Here is a 20,062-nt window from a genome sequence, read left to right on the forward strand (position 1 = left end):
TGTATTTGGGGATAGCAAACATTCGGGCCAGAACAGTCCTACAAAACCGAATCTTCATTGGATTATTAAGACAAAATGTGATGCTTTCTCTCCATCCTTAATATAAAACTATGAGAATGAGAACCACTTGGTAGAGACATACTTAGGTTTTACGCTATTTCTTCACCTATATATTGTTTCATAATTTTTCAATTTAAGTAATGTTAGCTTTCCATTTCTATTTTTCCCTTTCTATTTTTCCCTATCTGTTCCCAAAGAGGGCCCACAAACGGGCTATGGAACATGGATGGGCTTTAATTTTACTCTAATTAACCATAGAACAATTCCTGAGAGACTTTTCTTTAATGAAAGAGCAACATAATTCATAGCTAATCCCAGGTGATGTGGTGCAATTGTGGTAAAGATGTTTACCTTACCCTTCCTTAGAGGGGACGATAAATTCATTAATTGTACTTTGAGTGTAGTCTCAATTCTTTGATCAAGCGGGTGGGTTATTCTGGGATGAACACCCTTTTGGACTGATTAGCCACTCTTTGAAAAGAATTTTGACCTAAACATCAGATAGATTCTTAGTCACTGTCTTTAATTAGAGGTAGTTCTTCCATTAAGATGATCATGTAAGGCAAAACTGGAAAAGGTTAGGTTTTTAGAAGGACCCATCAATGAATGGGAAGCCAGTCAGTGGACTTTCGAAGTATTTCATCACTTCTGGTACCAGACTGTTTAAAACATAAATGAAATAAAAGATGAAAGCACTGAAATATTCATACTGTCCAAAGTATTTGAAGGCCAAGGAAGAATTGGAAATTAAATCAAAACAGGTGGTGAAACTGTGCTGGTAGCTAATTTCTGCTTAAGGACACCAGAAAATGATCATTTCTTGACAACCAAGTTTTGAAAGCATATCTTTATAAAATCTACCACTGGGCCACAGCTTCACTTCTGGCTTTTTGGTGATTAATGGGAGATAACAGACTTTCATAGCTTTGAACCACAATCTTCAGATCTCAGCCTCTTAAGATACTAGGATTACAAGTATGAACTATCAACACTCTGCAAAAACTTGTGTTTCTTGACGTACATAAACTCAAAGGATAGTGGTTCTATTAAATTTAAGTACTTCAGATTTTGGCAGATGGTAGAAAGAGTAATCATAGATAAACCAAGTTTATAGAAAGAAAATAAGTTGTGGGGAACCACAAAGTCTTTTGTGAATTTTTTTTCCCCACACATTGGTGGCAAGCCCGATGATTTAAACTTTTCATTGAGATTTTTGCAGCATGGTTAGTTGAGACCTTTAATTTGTACTCTTACACTCAGTGTTTCCCTGGTAATCATAAAATCTGACTAGGAACAATTCTTTAGCATAGATGATATATGCTTACTCCTTTCTTTAAACAGGTTAAATGCTTTGTCTCGTGACTGGATCAAAACGTGCCTGCTTCTCATGATTTCATATGATTTACATATCATATTCTGCCTTCTCCCACTATTCTACACTTGTTTAGTTTGATTTTGGCTATACTTCAGTCATCTCATTGTGATCTTATCTCTGGGGCTGGCCTTATATCACTATTATCATTGATTTGAAATGGTTCATGGGCTAGATCTTTGCTCAGAGATACAGAAGCAATAGAAAATATTCAAAACACTTTATTCCATTGTACTATTAAAGTCAGGTATTGCTATCTCTATGCTTTGGTAGTTGTACATTTTATTCCAAATCTCAGTACCTTGAAAATGGCTGTCTATAAGAGTTGAGAGATTAGGAACTGGATGGGAGAATATAAATGGAAATATGAACATATCTGAGGCATTGGAAAGCAACACAAACTAATAAAGGGAGCATTGGTTTTGAACTTCAGTCTGAGCTGAAATTCAAGTCCTACCTTATATAAAGAGTTACTTTGTCTTGTCCATTTTCTTAATTTAGAAGAATATACATGACTGTGGGGAATAAGTGGATAGCATGTGAAAGGTTATTATAGATCTAAAACATAGTTTAACTTTCATTATTATGCCTGTTTGAGTAGCTCTGTCCCCCATGAGAGGTAAGTTAGGAGAAATATCATATTCACAGAATTGTACTAGCTGGATAGGCTATTCCTTTTACTGAACTAGACAGAACTTTTCGAGCACTGTTTATTCAATGCTTGACCATTGATTTTCTAAGGAAAAATATCTTCAAATGATTGGCAAAACTCTCCTTAGCCAAAGACCAGAGCAAGACACAGTTCATGCTTGTAAGGGCATATACAGGAGGGCATCAAGACACTCTATAGTGTCAGGAAAGAGTCCATGGCCACGAGCACATGAGTTTTTATGCTGCAAAGCAACTTGTGAGAATATAGATTTTTGGCTCTGTGGAAATTCTTAGAGATATGGAATTTTAATTTGCACTTTTTATTTTTAGTTTTGCCAGTCCTGGGGCTTGAACTCGGAGCCTGAACACTGTCCTTGGGCTTTATCAAGGCTAGGGCTCTACCACTTGAGCCACAGCACCGCTTCTGACTTTCTCTATGTATGTGGTATGGAGGAATTGAACACAGCTCTTCATGCATGCTAGGCAAGCACTGTACCAATAGGCCAAACTCCTGGTCCTTCACTTTAAAAACCGTAAATAATAGGTAGGTCATATCACTCATGGTGCAAGAAAAAGCTACTTCATTCCAGAACACCCTATTTTAAGTTATAACCAACAGACAGTCCTGTCTTAATCAAACTCAACTTCCTTTAAGGATTTCTTTCCATTGGTTCTAGCACTGCCCAACAGAACAGTGTAAGACTACGCTTTGGGTAGCTACCATATTTTCCCTTAACTAGCCTAGAACATACTACTGTCTGATATAGCTGTTTGCTTTTTCAAGGTGTGTTTGTCAAGTAGAACTTTAATGTGAAAAGTCAGAAGTAACCAAAATCCAAAATCCAGAATTCCAAGAAAAAAATAAACTATTTTGATGGAGTCAGGACAGATTGTTTTTTAAAACTTGAGGCAGTGAGATAATGGAAAATGAGTCATCTTGAAAGACACATATGTCCCAAAGCAAAAAGTAATAGAATATTTGAAATGGTACATTATTAGACAGAGCATTACAGTATTTTTTTTCATTTCAACAATGTCTTTTATACTTATTTACAAACAAACTGGTCCCATCTTAATGTCATCTTAATGATTTGCTTTTTCTGGGAGCATGTTAACAAGAAGAGATCTTTTGCAAGTGTGTGATTACAGCAATGATTTGAAGTCTGCTTAAGCACAAGAATAACTAGGAGTAGAATGACAGAAGCAGAAAAAAAATACAGGAATAAAAAGAGTGGGCACCATACACATCCATTGCTAGTTCTTCATCAAGAAACTTTCTTAGATGCCATGGGCTATACACTGCTTCTGAGTTGTTAAAGCTTTGCATCCAAAACCATAGGGTCTGACATGAAGATTTGTCTGTCATCTGAGGCTCTCAGCCAAATCTAAAATCTGAACATATACAAGATACATTTTTAAGAGACCATTTCTGTTCAAGAGACCATTTCAGCCTGTATCCATGAAAAACAGCACATAAAACCTGAATCCATAGAAATATATCTAGGAGTAGCCATGTTTTCCAATGCCCAAAAAAGACTTTTCCCTATTATGTTCTCTTCCTACTAGGTAAGAAAGGAGGAAGCAGAACCTTAAAATTAGTTTTCAGGTATCATAATTTTTTCCTAGCTCTTTATTTTGTTCATATTTACATTTTTTCCTTCTACCTGCCCAGTTAAAATTATCTCCTTTTTCATAACCTGAAATGTTTTCTGGGTGGCTGATGAGACTCTTTCCTGAAATTTCTATGCCTCTCAAGCAAGAGGCTTTAGCCTCATGTGAGTGAACACTCCTTCTCTCTAGCTGTATTACCCACATCACTTCATTGGGTGAAAACAAACTATGATCATTGGCATCTAATAAGCCAGTATGAGCCCACTGCAAAGGGGTTGAGCCCCACAGCAAAGATTTTCCTGTAGGGTCCCCTTGTCTTACTTAGTTTTTTAGAGAGATTTCTTATGCTTGGCAGAAGAACTGTGCAAGTTCTAACTGATCTGCCTGAAGCAGAACAGATAGAAGGCTATATAGAAGTTAAATAGAAGGTTGAAAAGCTCTGTACTTGGGGAAACCAGTGGAGGGAATCATCTGTTGCCTTCACGTCTATGATCTGTCTGTCTGAAATTGGAAGCAAACATCTCATGGGCCTGGGAAAAAGGATGATTTGCCTGGCAGTGCATGATGATGGCAACTGTTTGGCATGCAGTCCTCATTGCAGCTCAGTATTTCTTTGTCAGCAGCATGGTAACTGGGGACTGATAGCTTATATTCAAAGTTCAGTATTTTATCATTTCTGTTGGATCATTTTTTTTCTTTCCATTGACAAGCAGAAGGCCTACTAAAAAGCTCAAGGGTCCTCATGCTAACAGCACTGGTATTCGGTCAACTTTGGGGTGCCTCTTTCCCTTTCTCATTTCATCCTCTTGATTTTCTTTGTGGGGTGTGTGTGTGTGTGTGTGTCCATTCTGAATCTTGAACTCAAGTCTTCAGCAGTATCCCTGAACATTGGGGGGGGGGGTGCTGTGTTCTATCACTTGCACCACAGCTCCATTTTTCACTTTTTGGTGGTTTCTTAGAGAGTCTCACAAACTTCCTGCTTAGGATGGCTTCAAACCATCATCTCTCAGGCTCCTGAGTAGCTAGGATTTCAGATATGAGCCACCTGTTCCTAGCCATTTCCTTGCTTTCAGATTCCTCCAGTTGGTCTCTATTACACCCAGCCTCTCTATCCTTGTCAATACCAGAGTGAAAAGACGAAAGAGGCCAGAAATACTAAATCCTAATTCTAGGCTGGGGTAGTTGGTATGAAAGCCAGCCTTTTTGAACCACAACAGAGGAAACCTTACTTCCCCTTTAAATCTTACCAAGGCACTGTCTTGACCAATGTTATAGCCTGCAATCTGAGAGAAAGGACTAAGGCTGCTGCTCCCACAGAATCAGCTCGGTGTTAGGATTCTGGGCTTGAGAAAGGCCCCGTGGAGAGGCAAGAGGGATGTGTTCAGAAAAGTAATTATGTAGGGTCCCCGTGGGCCTTCATCCTTACTTTATGACAAGTTTTTTGTTTTTTTTCCGGTCTGCACCAATCAGGGCAGACAACCAGTGGTAGAGGTTTTGCCCTACCAGACTCAAAGTGCATCTCTACTGCTCAGCTTGATGAGATGGAGGAGGTGGGAGAAGGGGCTTCATCCTAGTGGAGCAGCTTTTTTTCTCAATCATCTGCTTCAATCGTAGAGCCAAGGCTAATGGAGCTCAAAATTGGTATAAGCATGGTTCAGTGTATTCTTCAACTGAGTAAAATGCAGTAATGTACTGGGAGTTTTGTTTCCTTTTGTTTTTGTAGAGGCTGGAGACTGATTCTGCACTCATATTCCTTCTACCTTGGTAAGTGGAAACTCCAAAGTACCAGTTTCTGTTTCTTCTCTCACCTCCTGCTCATCAAGCGTTCTCACCCATCTCCCAATGTGCAGCCTCTACAGCAGTCACTCAGGATGATGCTAGCATGTCTGACAGTCTTAAAGCAGGAGGAGAAGGCAAACAAATGACCTAAGTGTAGAATTAGGCCTAAAGAAAACCTTGAATTTAGTCATAATTATTTAGCAGAGAGCACCTGAACTATGTACAGCTATCTTTTCTTCATCAAATATGATTTGTAAACACTAAAATGGATGTTTATCAAACCAACTAGTGTATATTCACTCTATGCTTGTCGCGATACTTCTACTCCAATTTTTATTAAGCATCATAAGATGATGAAAATGTGCATTTTTGCACTACTATATCGGAATATAAAGTTCCATTAGTTCATGTAAGCATAGCAAAAAAAGCCAAAAGATTCACAGCTCGATTGTGTATAACTGCTGTTTGTCAGTGTCTCTGCTGTCTGGGTTTTACTGCGTTTTACCCTAAAATAACTAAGTCTCTGAGCTTCAGGATTTTTTAAGGCCGGGCTTTCCTGTTCAGTGTTGAAGCTGACCTTTAGCCACAGCATCCTCAGCTGTAAGGAGAAAGAGCCCAAGGAAGTTATCAGCAAGACCCCTTCAAGCATGAATTTTGCATTGACTCATCCATTGTAGCACACGATGAAAATAATAGTTCTTTTGTGGTTCTCTTGGGGCAGTTCCTACTGCTGGGAATGACTGGGCAGATGCAAGCATCACATGGAATCCGGGGAAGAATGACTGAATCATGGCTATGTTGTGAGAAAATGGCCTTTTCTCAGATGTTCTGAAAACAAGCTGGGAAAACATTAAGTGTTGGCGAAACAGAAAAGTGTAAAACGGACCAGTGCTTAAAGAACGTCTGCTGTGCACACTGGCAGAGCAAAACTAGTTAGCCAGGGCTAGTTAGCGAGGGCTGGATCACCCTCAACAGAGGGGAGCTTGGAGTCCAAGTAAGTATGCTTGCCAACCTTTAATTTGAGCTCCGGAGCGTCTGGCTCCCCTCGGCCAGGCAGGGCCTGGGGGCGCGCGTGGAGCGGGGGCTCGGGAGCAGTGCCACCCCCAGCCTGGATACAGCTCAGGGGGTGTGCAGCCAAGTGGCCCCCAGAGGGATGCAGGGAGAAGGGGACAGGGGCTGGAGGCTGCAGGGACCTGCTCGCTCAGCTCCCCTAACACTTGGGATGCAGACTTGTGCGGGGAGGGGGGCGGCAACCGCAGGAAGAGCGTGCGCGGGTGTGGTGCCCGGGACCCACAGGTGACCCTGACTCCTCCTCCACCCATTTCTTCACCTTGGCCGTCACCGCAGCTGGGATCGCGTATCCGGGAACCTCGCCCCCCTCAGCCGCCCCCCTGCGGGGCCCCTCCCCACCCCACCCCTCCAGCGGGCCAGGTGCGAGCCGCGAACCCGGGAGGAGCGCGCGGCGGGAGCGGCGGGAGTCAGGAGGCGGGGCCGGGAGCGCGGCCGAAGGACGCCCCGTCCTCCCAGCACGGCCACCCGCGCGGGCGCTGCCGCCGCCGCCGCCCTGGCCCGGCCTGACGCCAGCGAGACCCTTCTCGGGGCCGCGCCGGGCGCTGGGGCACCGTTCCCGGGCGCGGAGCCTCGGCGCCCGCGGCGCGCAGGCCGGCGGTGGCTGGCGTGGAGGGTGAGTGGATCGGGGGCCGTCGTCCTGTTCACCAGCGGGGCCCTCTGGATTCTTCCAAGCCCAGGAAGCTCTGAGGTTCCCGGGTATTTCTGGGCCAGCTGTCTGCGCTAGAGCCTCCCAGCCCGGTCCCCGGAGGTGAGGGGAGCGAGTCCTGGAAATGGAGGCTTCTCCGCGGGAGCAGCCGGCTCGCCCCTGCCCACCTGAAGAGTGAGGGAAGACCGGAGGTGAGAGACGCGTCCTCCGAGCTGTCAGGCTCCCTTCCTGGGCGCTGCTCCGAGCTGTGGGCGGCTGCATGTGGGAGGGGGGTGGGTGGTGCCGATGAACCCCGCAGTTAGAGAAGGGGCTGTGGGGAGCCGGCGGCACCACTGGGGTTGCGTCTTGTGTCTCTAGCCTGACCTCGGCCCCCCGCATCCTTGATGGAAGCAGGTTCATTCACATAGTCAACAGTCAGGTCAAACTCCCTCTCAAGAATCTGGTGTCTCCGCTATTCATTACCATCCAGGGATTAAATAAATAGCTATGAAGTCGAGGGGGTGAAGGAAGACTTTTATTAGGACAAAAGTATACTTGAAACCAGGATCAACAAGCGGACATTACTTTCTCCCTTTTCGTGTCCATACCTGAAACAGTTGTCATAGACAGGAAATATCAGTATTTGGATTTATATCGCAGGGTGATCTGGAGAATAGTAATGAGTTTGTAATGTATGGAAGGCAAAGGGAACCGAATGCATTCCGGGCCATCCAGGCAGCCCAGCCACATTTTAGTTGACTGCCAGCGACAGGAAGTTGGCTAGTTGTGAGGCATCTCTCCTGCGTGTTGTTGGCAAGGCCTGGTTTACACTGAGGACAACTGCTTCCTTGAACCTGTTTCTCCTGACTTCTGCTTTTGCCAGTAACTCTCCAACTATCATAATTAGGATTTTTTCTTTTTCTTTTTTTTCTTTTTGCGAGTTCCGGGGCTTGAACTCAGGGCCTGGGCACTGTCCTTGGCTTTCTCAAGGCTAGAGCTCTACCTCTTGAGCCTCAGCACCACTTCTGGCTTTTTTTTTCTAGGTATGTGGTACCAAGGGATTAAACCCGGGTCTTCATGCATGCTAGGCAAGCACTCTACCACTAGGCCAAACTCCCAGCCCTGATAGAAGTTTTAGGTATTAGAAAAATCCTATCAATCTAGAAAAGCCTGGAGATCAAAAAAGTAGTTAAGTGAGATGTCTCTGGTGATACAAAATTAGAATTTTAACCAATTTGATGGTCTATCAGATTCCTTGTGTGTAGTACAGTATCTGCCTAGGGGGTTGTGAAAATGTAATTAATAATCTTCATAAAATACATGTAGGGTCCAGATTTAATATTCATTATTTTTGTTAGCCATTTTATCTCGACATCCTTTAAGACCCTTCTTTGTGCTGCAGAGCTTTAACTCTAAGTTAAAATCAGTAAACCGGGATAATCCCAGAGTATAATAAATAAGAAAATATTCTTGACTGAAAAAAAAAAATCACACCTTCCACCCTCTCACTTTACTATAAAGGTAAACATTTAAGTTGTACAATGGAGCATTTCTTAAACCAAAACATATTTTTCTTTTGTCACATTTAATTTAAAAACCTTCCTGGTTTCTGCTTTTTGGGTTTGGTGGGTTTTATGGTTATTTTTGTAAGAAAAACAAAAATCCCTGGTAGATGGTACCAGGGTTTGAAGTCAGGACCTCAGATTTGCTAGGCACTTGAGCCATGCTTACAATCCTGGTTAGGCATATTTTAATATTAATTCTCACATTTATCATGTTAATCCTGCATATTTAATACATTTAGTCACTGATAATACTTGGGAAAAGTCATTTAGTTATGGATTTTTGGGGGGATAGGGAGTTTTATTGTATTTTATTGTAATTAACATATAGTAATTGTACCTGTTTATGGGGTAGTACGGTGCATATTTTATAATTATTCATATATACATATACATAATATGAGATACATATATATTGTTGTAGTCAGACAAGGGTAATTAGCACCTTGTCTTTGTCAGGAATATTCAAAACCTCTATTTTGAAATATTCAATTATTTTCACCCAGTTGAACATCAGAAGTTCCTTACGGCTTTCTGAAATTTCCATCTAATTCTCCACTTCCACCCCTGCCTCCGGCCTTACCCTGTTCTACTCTTCTGCTATGAAGGATTTCTGAATTTCAGTTTGGAAGTCTGGTCCTACCAGTTCTAGCATCTTGATCTCCAGAAATGTCATATCTACCCTAAATTCAAAGTAGTAATCTAAATTCAAAGTAGTAATTATAGCTGGAAATCTAGTTGGTCCTCAGTAGATATTGCTCAAATTAGGGATTAGGGGAAGTCAGCACTGATTTACTTTGCTTTTCCAGTTCATAGAACAGTTTTCTATGATCATCAGAACAATTTTTTTGTTGGTGGAGGAGGTTGTGGAGCTTGAACTCAGGGCCTGGTTGCTGTCCCTGAGCCCTTTTGCTCAAGGTCTTGTTCTCCATCACTTTGCAGCTCCACTTCCAATTTTTTGATAGTTAATTGGAGATAAGAATCTCACAGGAAGTGGCTCTGTGGTTCAGAGTCAGCCCATAGTTCAAGTCTCACGACCAACCAAAAAAAAAAAAAAAAAAAAGGCAAGAGTCTCACAGACTTTCCTGCCTGGAAAGGATTACAGGCGTGACCCACCAGCACCCAGCAGATGAGTACAATTTTTAAATTTTTTGCCATCCTGGGGCTTGAACTCAGTGCCTGGGCACTGTCCCTGAGCCTCTCTGTGCTCAGTCAATTGAGCTACAGCGTTTTCTGTGTATGTGGTTCCAGGGAATTGAACCGGGGCTTTGTGCATGCTAGGTGAGCACTTTAACACTAGGCGACACTCAGCCCCTGAGTACAATTTTAATCAAAATCAAAAGACCTGAGTGTTACCAACTCTATTACAAAAGTGACTTTAGTTGAAAAATGAATTATTCTTCAAGTGCTAATTCCTAGAAATCTCCAATAATTTGCCCTATATGTGTTGTTTTCAAATCCTAACTTTTGCCATATGGCAAGCCAACAGACCAGTAATACTTAGGAATTCTAATACTTGTCTTCAGTGATCAGGCTTTAGAACACTGAAGGAAAAAGTTGATGTAAGATGCTACTTCTTGGCACCTCCCTCCACCAGGTTCTCAGAAAACTCCTGTACTCACACCTGCAGAGCTTCGGGGACTCTAGAGTGTGGTGTGCTTAGTTTTTTTTTTTCTTTTCCTTAATGATGTTTCTGTCCTTTTCAGCTTGAAGCTCATTTGCTATAAGTCAGCAGAACAGCTGCTGAGCAGTTCTGTTTCCTTTCTCTAATTAGTAAATATAGCATCTGCCTTTGGATCTGGGAATTCTTTAACTGGAGCCTGTTTGCCATAGCCAGTGTTCAATGAACAATACATGCACAAAGTTGGGGAATGAGGAATCAAATCACACAAGACATAGCGACGAGGCATGAGTACATAACTCTAGTCAGTATTTGATATAAATATCATCTGATGTTTTAATTAATATCTTAAGAATAAAGTTGTAGCTGTCATGGGTGGCTAGAGCCTATTAATCCTCAATACTCAGAAGGTTCACATCTGGAGCCTTATAGTTCCAGGTCAGCCTGGGCACACTCCAGCTCCAGAATAACCAGCAAAAACCTGGGCTGGGGGTATGGCTCAAGTGGCAAATTGTCAATCGAGCAAGTAAGTTGAGCTAAGAATGTGATGCCTTGAGTTCAATCCCCAGAACCTTCTATTAATTAAAACTTGTGAAACCTAGAGAGATTTCCTAGGAGCTGAGGGAAACAGATTGGTGACTAGGTGGAAACAGACCTGAGGGCATGATAGAGACCCCGGGAACTAGAGCCTGATGGCCCAGATTAGTGACTGGGTAGAAATTGGCTTGAGGACATGATAGAGACCTAAGAACCAGAGACTGACGATTGGCCTGAGAGCATGCAAGACCCTGGGAACCAGAGATTGTTGATCCACTCAGAGATATACTAATTTACAGCACTGCAACCTCTGTGCTTGCAGCATTTGTGTGAGGAGACAGAACAGGGAAGAACTAGGAAAAAGTTCCCTCTTTCAACTGCAAGTTGGCACATGGGTATGTGGCAAATCACCAAGGTTCATGTAAGTATTGATAAGGCCTTGATGTAGAGAACTGTTGTGTGCAAAAGGGGGAAAATGACTTTTGCCCATGAGGAATGTTTCATCTCATTGGAGAGACATTTCAGTTAGAGGATTCTGAAAAAGGGTGAGAAGAATTCTGGGAAGCCTGCATGGAGATGAGCTTCTTTCTCTTGAAGCTAGTATTTTGGTTTAAGTAGGGATGAGGGGAAAGGTGCTAGAAGGAGATATGGGGGAGGGGCTCAACTAGTAGAGGAACTGGGCTTGCAACGAGATTGGTTTGATGGGAATTGAAGGGAATTGAAATTTCCTTGAACTACTGACTTCCCACCATATAAAGTACTGAACCACCAAACACTAACAGGAAATGCAAAACTTCTTGGGAAAAAGAGTGTAGTATACGTGATTGTAAGTGGCATACTTCCTAAATTTGTTCTTTTATCTACAGCCCAATTGCAGTTGAACATTGTGTTCTCCGATGTCTCCACATTAGAATAGTGCCTCTTTTCAGTGTTTAAATTCCAGGCAGCAGTATACTTAATTTTAATCAGTGCATAGCACTTAATACTCTTTCATGATTTATGCCTCCTACTTGTTCTAAAGTATTTGAATTGGTTTCAATGCATACAGACTAAAACAATTTACAGAGAAGAAAAAAAACTTTCCTTGTATCCTAGATTTGGTGACTAGGGCCCGAGGAATTTGAGGTTTATCATTATGGGCAAGAAGTATACAGAGAATCAACATTTTATTTTCTTTACTTGTTCAGAAGCTACTTTTGATTTCCTGCAGGGGCTTTTTTACAATGCTGGAAAAGCTGATGTAGAGTATTGGTATAAGCAGAAGTGGCCAGGTATAGCCATAGGGGACCCATAGGAAAGCGCAGGACAGAAATGTCTGCTTGTTTTCTGCCCACCATGGCGAGGTCCCAGACCTAGTAAGTGAGGTCATGTATTCCCATCTGACCTTTGATCTTGCAATTCTCACATCGCTGCTGACATTCTAGGTCAGACTTCTTTCCATAATTCTAATGTATAAATCAAGCATTTTAAATAACTGGTTAAAGGAGCAATCTGAAATAAGTAACACCTCTGCATAGGATCACTTAATTTTTATGATTACTTAAGTGGAGCCCAGTTTACAGGTAGATTCATAACCACCAAGTTCTATTCAGGCTGAGCAGAATCCCAAGCATTTCACTTACCAATGTTATTTTCTCAACCCATGTGCTACACAATTGTGGTTCCAGGTGTAAAGAGTTTTCTCTGTACCTATTCTTCTGGCCCATAGCTGCACACAGCATGCATTCTGTGTGCCACAGGATGAGCCAGCTACTTTATTTTCTGAAGTCCTTATTGTGGTGGTCTTGTAACTTTCAGACAGACCAAAATCATAGTTATATATTTCCTAGTTTATACTTTTTAGTGAAAAAAAAAAACCAGTGAGTAGTCTTTCTACTTGCTTGTTTAACTGATCACTTCCACTTATGAATTCAGTCTAATTCAGTGTTTCTAAATATCTCCATTAATGTCCAATTTTCAGGATCCCCATAAGAAAACTTATCCTTTGTACCATCATTAGAGAACTAGTAACAAATATATGGATAGAAACTCAGTTTCACATTTATATGAATTGGTCTTTAATGAATTAGAACTTTTATTGTGTATCTACATAAAATGGATAAGTACATTTAAATATGCATAAGATTTTTGAACAAAAGACCATAATATGGCCCTAGAGAAGTGGCTCAGTGGTATGGGGCTTTCCTGATATGCATAAGGCCCTGGGTTTGATCCATAGCACTGCAAAGAGAAGAAAAACATCAAGTTTATAGAGATTTGCATTAAATAAAGCTTGGTCCGGAAGTGTGGCCTAGTGGTAGAGTGCTTGCCTAGCATGAAGGAAATCTGAAGTTTGATTACTTGGATACCATATACACTGAAAAAGCCAGAAGTAGTGCTGTGGCTCACATACATGGTAGAGCACTAGCCTTGGGAAAGCCCAAGGACAGAGCCCAGGCCCTAAATTCAAGCCCTAGGACTGGCAAAAAAAAAAAGTAAGTAAAGCTCATTTTAAGCTATGATTGATGGTTCCATGGACCTGTATAAAGATATACAATATGATATAAAATAGGTCAGCCATAAACAGTCTGTTCATTTAGAATTCAAGTAGATTTGGAAGGATCTAGCAGGCTTTCGTTTTTTTAATATGGGAGAAGGTCAGCTCTTATCCAAATGGTGGATTTTTCTGTCCTAACCTCCATGGCATAATCTCAGGATCTGAGCCCACTTTATTGCATTATACTGGAGACAGAAGATCGCAGGTCCAGAATGCACTATGCAAAATGGCTAGGGCAAGTCACATCCCCAGAGCAGCCTTTTCCTCCTTATGACGGCATGATGCACATGAATGTGCCCGTGCACTGGAAGTCAGAGGAAAGAGAAAGTGGTTGAAAGAGACCAACTAATTACAGAATTTGTGGACCTGAGTAAGACAATGAGACCTTGAATATCACAATTCAGAAAAGGAATCACAATAACGTAAAACATATGAAATATATTGAAGTGAACAATTGTAAAAAACAAAACAATGGTTGACCTCACTTTTTAGGCCAAAATAAAAAGATCCTTTCCAGTATCTTTCCTAACTATGACATCAATAAATTCTCATCCCATTCCCCAACTTTTGATTTTGTTAAGACTTTTTTTTGTCAGTGGTAAGACAAACTCAAACTCAGCCTGGGCTCTCTTCCTGAGCTCTTTAGCTCAAGGCTACCACCGTACCCAAGTTGCAGTGTCACTTCTGGCTTTTTGGAGATTGGAGATAAGAACCCCATGGACTTTAGTGTCCAGATCTCAGCCTCCTGAGTAGCTAGGATTACAGGCGTGAGCCACGGAATTGCACCACGCAGCTATTGTTAGATATTGAAAGCATGCATGTTCTGCTGACCATTTATTCTGAACACACAGTTCAATCCCTAATTGGTTAAGGGATGTTCTCAATGCAAGCTCTTTTATCCACCCTGGGATTACACACTGAAATGTAAAAGGTGGTGATATAAGCCAGGTGATATCAGCCAGGCAGCGCGGTTGCTCACGCCTGTAATCCTAGCTACTCAGGAGGCTGAGAGAGGATCATGGCTCAAAGCCAGCCTGGGCACAAAAAGTCAATGAGACTCTTATCTCCAGTTAACCACCAGAAAACCAGAACTGGTGCTGTGGTAGAGCTCTAGCCTTGAGCTGAAGAACTTACGCCCAGAGTTAGGTATTGATATATTTTTCAAAAAAAATATTTAAGTATTTTATATTTGTAATGAGCCTGTTAAAAATGACCAAAAATGCCAAACCAATTTTCCTGGATAATATTCAACATTTAATGTTGGATTTAATCCCTTCAACTAATGACCACCGTGACTTTCCAATCTAACATATTAAGAGTCCAAAAATTAACATAGGATAGCCAGTCCTGCTACTTTCCCAGGACTAATCATATAATCTGCTAAAGCACTTTTCATTATGCAAGGCCTAATCACACAAATCTTATTTGTTCTGCAATAGTGTAAAAGTTTAGATTGTAATCACCTTTCATGTCTATCAAGTTATAGACAACAGCAATTAAGAACAGGAGACAAGGCAAGGCGCAAGAGGCAGGGCACAAGACTTAACTACCATTGGTTACAGATGTGTTGTTATTTATCACTCTCTGCTGGGACCTAGAGTGAAGGTATATTAGCTGGAGGGACTTCCGCAGGAGGGGGGGCGGTTTATTGGAGAGAGATTTCCTGCCTTGCTGAAGCTGCATGGCGTCTCTGTTCGTGCTCCGGGGAAGAAAGGCTGAGTGCGAGAGGACAGTGGCCCTCTCCTCTTGCTTGGACTGGTCGGGGTGTGTTTTTCCCATCCCTCCTACAAGTTAAGAGGGACTGGGGACAAAGGACCCCAACATATTGACGCCCAACGTGGGGCACGAAATGGGGCACGACGGCGAGTTGAGCCAAGTGAGAGACACATGGAGGAAAGACTGAAAAACCAGAGAAACCCGAAAGGCACAAAGAAAAGGAAAAAGGAGGGACTGAAAGGCCAGGGAAACCTGAAGGGAAAATGCAGGCTGAAATTGCTTACAGAGAAAAAGGGACCGGGAGAAAGACAAAGAAAACGGTGGTAAACAGGGAAGGGGAAGCAAATGCCTACAAAAGTCAAAAAAATTAGAAAAACTCAAAGACTGAAAAACCAGAGAAACCTGAAAGGCACAAAGAAAAAGAAAAAGGAGGGACTGAAGGGCCAGGGAAACCTGAAGGGAAAATGCTGAAAGGAAGGCTGAAATTGCTCACAGGGGAAAAAAAGACAGGGAGGTAGACAAGGAGAAAGAGAGGGACAAAGAGAAAGAAAAGTGGTAAACAGAAAGGGAAGCAACTACCTGCAAAAGTCAAATAAGAAAAACTCAAAGACTGAAAAACCAGAGAAACCTGAAAGGAAAATACAAAGAAAAACACAAAAACCCATAAAAAAGGCAAAAAGATAGAAAATTGAGGGAAAAAAAACTCCTCCCAAAGCTAAGGAGAAAAAAGGCAAAGAAGCTGCAGCTGTGTCAAAGCAGAGAGGCAAACACAGGAGAAGCAGCTAGGTGTTTTAACAGTAAAAGATTTCAATAATCATTCCCAGATCACCTCCAAAGCACAGGTCACTTCGGCACAGTAGGGAGAAACCTCAAGGGAGTCTCTGGCCAGAGCGGTATAAGGGCGAGGCAATTTTAGAATAGAACCGAATGGGTTCAGACCGGAATGACTGATATTTTGTGCGAGTATGAATGTGTGTGTGAATAGGTGTGAGTAAACATGTTCAAGGTTAAATTGTTTGTATGCTGTGTGGGTAAATCTAAGTCTAACCTATGTGGCAACTTATACGGGAGTAAACAGTTTAAAAACAGGTGAAAAGTGCAGAGACGCTTGGAAAAATACTTGAGAAAGAATTAAGTGGTAGTGACTTAGAAAGCCTGTGCTCGGGTACAGAATAGTTGAAAACAGGCTAAAGCTTTTAGGGTCCCTGACAAAATATAGAGACAACGCCCCTGAGTCAGCTTGAAGTTACAGAAAATGGATCTTCGACCATAACCCCCTTAAAATGAAGGGACCAGAGTCATTTTTGAAAGGTGAGATAGGACAGTAGCTTAAAATAAAAGAAGAGGGGATTGGAAGACTTCTCATTCTTCTATTGCCCTGCTATTCCCTATGGCTTGTGTGATAGTCTTTGTTGTATCTATTGGTTTCAATCTCCTCTGTATGTAGAAGTATATCTGATTTCATCTACTAATTGGAAGGGTAAAAATAAATTTAAACCAATAAGCTAACATGATAAATAAAGGGAGAACATTAATCTTCTATCCTCAATGGAAGTATTATAAACCAGCTAGAGTGACATTATAAATAGTTTATTAGCTAGGTTTCATGAGATATCCTATATATAGATAAGAAAAATGTGCTTAAAGTATTTTGTGATCTTATTAATCTACCTCTCTGGATAAGGTTGCTCTCCCCACCTTAGCTACTACCTTAACACTACTGTTAAAGATAAAGAATACTCTCATCCTAATTCCAAACTCATTTCTGTTTCATTGTCATCATGAAACCAAAGCATTCCCCATATGTTCCCAAAGGAAGTGAGAAATAAAGCCCTTGAGGGAACAACTGGAGGATGGAGCAAACATTTCGCTCTTCAGAAGTTCAAGAAAAGCGCCACTGGATTGGAACTGGGTTTAGACCAGTGCACAAAGGACACTAGATGCCTAGCACTGGAGGCATACAGCCCCATGGGCTGATCTCAAGTTTTTGATGCTACTCAATCACTTTAAGAACCAGTTACTAACATGGATTTTAAACTTGGTGTGACTACATCAAGCGAACACTTGCCTTTAGAAAGTCCTATAGTCAGGTAGTCTCTGGATGTGGCAAAATTTAGAGTAAAAATCCTACAAGCTAGGTGCCTGTGGCTCATTCCTGTCATCCTAGCTACTCAGGATCACAATTCAAAGCCAGTTTTAAATGAACTTTAATCAAATTCACCTCTTACGTCTTCTTATCCCTCTGAATATATGTTCTGATCATATTCACCCTCATTCTCTTCTTTCATCATCCCCATTCTCACTGTTTCACACATCCAGCCATTACCCCTACTTTACATCTGTGTTGTTCATTTAGCTTTTAGGTCTGGGTTCTGAATATATGAGAGAACTTGTGACCTTTGTCTTCTGTCTTGACCTGGCTTATGTCACTTAACATGTTTTCAGTTCCATCCATTTTGCTTCAAGTTAGTTAATTGCATTCTTTTTTATGGTTGAACAATACTGTATATATACCACCTTTTTTTATTCATCTGCTTATTAGCATCTAGGCTGATTCCAAACTTGGCTTTTTGTGTCTAGTGCTGCTGTAAATACAGATGGGTAGCTATCTTCATTGTATATTAACTTACATTTGTTTAGATGGATAGATTCTAAGAAGTACTACAGCAAATTTGTTTGGTAGTTTTGTTGTTTGGGGAAGGGAGTTGCTTTTGTTTTGTTTACTTTCTGAGGAACTTGTGTAGTGGCTGAACCAAGTTATACTTCCATTCACTTTTTAATGTTTATATATTCTAGGTATGTCATTTGTTGGATATCTGATTTGCAAAGTTTTAAAGTATTTGCTGGTATTTTCATTCCCTGTGCTCTTTTTCAGAGAAAACATTAAACAAATTTGGTGTCTACTTTATGGATGTTTTCTTATACAATTTGTTTGTTTGATGTCACTTCTGTTTTTTGAGTGGTTAGAGATGAGAGCCGCATGGGGCCTCTTCTGCCAGGGCTGGCTTCAAACTGCAATCCTCACATCTCAGCCTTCTGAGTAGCTAGGATTACAGACATGAGCCACCAGCACCTGACTTGTAAATCAACTTTATATTTTGAGATCTTGATAAAAATCACTTATTCTAGCAATTTAGGGTTTTAACTTTAGGATTTTTCTATATGTACAATCATGTTATCCACAAATAAAGGCAGTTTTCTTTCTAATCTTTAGAAGTTTATTTATATACACTTCTGTTACTTGTTTTCAGCCTTAAAGATTTGTAAAATTTCCCTTTCTTCCTTCTTGACCACTGGTAAAATATTAGATAGAAATCATGAAAATTAATATTTTTGCCTTACTTAGGGAAAAAATGTTCACCGTTTAGCACTATTTGAAAATCCTTCTAATGTGACTTTGCTGAAGATTTCAATTAATATTTGTCTTAGAAAATGATTTCTCTGCTTCTACTGAGATAATAATCTGATTTTTACATTGATATGGTAAATTACATCTTACTTTTTTCACTTTTTCTTGTCTTTTTTTTTTTTTTTTTTTTTTTTTTGCCAGTCCTGGGCTGGGCTCAGGGCCTGAGCATTGTCCTTGGGCTTTCTCAAGGCTAGCGTTCTACCACTTGAGCCACAGTACCACTTTTTTTTTCCCCCCATGTATGTGGTACTGAGGAATTGAACCCAGGTCTTTGTGTATGCTAGGCAAGCACTCTACCACTAGGCCAAACTACCAGCCCCACTTTTTCTTTTTTTTACATTTACTTTTTTTTAATATGATACAGGCATAAGTACTTTTGAATTCTTGGCATAACTCTAGGACTAAAGTTGTCGTGTTTAAAGTCTATGTTTGTGAGGAATACTGGCCTGTAATGTTTTTTAGTCTTTAGTCTTTGTAACAGAATATTCATAGTCTCATATAGACTGAGTTTGGCTAAGATTGGTATCACTGTGTCCTGAAGTGTTTGCTGTAAATCTAGTCTAGATACCCTTTGGGCCTTGAAGGATTTGTGGGAGTAAGATTTAAATGAAAATTTCAATTTCTTTAATTGATATTAGACTTTGTAATTTTTCTGGTGTTCACGTCATACTTCGGTAATGGTATAAAGTTGTTCATATTCTTTTCATGTATGTAATATCTCTTCTAATACCTTCTTCCCCCTCTTTGTAACTACACAATTTTGGAACCATGTGACTTCTCTTAACCAGTTTAAACAGAGACTTGTCTGTTTTACTAGATTCATTTTTGGAGCCAAGATCTCAATGTGTAGCCCAGGCCAACACTGAACTCTCAATCCTTCAGCCTGTACTTCCGAAATACTAGGATTTTAAGCATATGCCACAATTGCCCAACATACTAGATGTTGATTTTTCTTCTTCTTTTGGTGCGGATACTGTGCTTGGACTCAAGGCCTAGGTACTGTTCCTGGCCTTTTTGCTTAAAGCTAGTGCTCTACCACTTGAGCCACAGTTCCATTTCCAGATCTTTGTAGTTAATTGGAGATAAGAGTCTCTCAGGCTTTTCTTGCCTGAAAAGTGAGTTTCAAACTGTGATCTTTGGATTTCAACCTCCAGAGTTGCTAGGATTACAAGTATGAGCTACAGTACCTGGCTCTTCCTGGATGTTTTTATAAGGAAACTGTTTTGGCTCTGTGGCTTCATTTATTTCTGCTGTTATTTGACTTCTTTCTACCTATTCTGTGCTTTTCTTCTTTAGCTTTAACTGTTTTAAGCCTTTGTTCTTTCTGTTATAAATATTTAAATCTACACTGTTTCTTCCAAGCTTTAAAAATACATTTCAGGCCAGGAGTTTGGCCTGGTGGTAGAGTGCTTGCCTACCATGCACAGAGACCCAGGTTCGATTCCTTGGTACCACATACATAGGAAAAGAAGTGATGCTATGGCTCAAATGGTAGAGCTCTAGCCTTGAGAA

General features: G+C 40.9%; 2 protein-coding genes across 9 annotated transcripts in view; one reads left to right on the forward strand and one right to left on the reverse strand.

Moving 5' to 3' along the window:
- Akap19 (A-kinase anchoring protein 19) overlaps positions 1-20,062 on the forward strand; it is a 64,731-nt gene that overhangs the window by 38,190 nt on the left and 6,479 nt on the right. For 2 of the 8 annotated variants that reach the window (XM_090354480.1, XM_090354477.1), the window contains exon 2: positions 5,418-5,458. The exons of 5 other annotated variants lie outside the window; for them this stretch is intronic. The gene's annotated coding sequence lies outside the window, so the exon portion shown is untranslated. Of the gene's footprint in view, positions 1-5,417; positions 5,459-7,282; positions 7,382-20,062 lie in introns of those variants that run through there. One more of the 8 variants, XM_090354483.1, reaches the window with a different exon arrangement.
- Positions 12,931-20,062, reverse strand: part of Hibch (3-hydroxyisobutyryl-CoA hydrolase) — a 64,083-nt gene continuing 56,951 nt past the window's right edge. The window contains exon 15 of the mRNA XM_090354475.1: positions 12,931-13,109. The gene's annotated coding sequence lies outside the window, so the exon portion shown is untranslated. The remainder of the gene's footprint in view (positions 13,110-20,062) is intronic.

Source organism: Megascapheus bottae, chromosome 21 (genome assembly GCF_031878675.1).
Source record: "Megascapheus bottae isolate mThoBot1 chromosome 21, mThoBot2.hap1, whole genome shotgun sequence".
NCBI classification, from domain to species: Eukaryota; Metazoa; Chordata; class Mammalia; order Rodentia; family Geomyidae; genus Megascapheus; species Megascapheus bottae.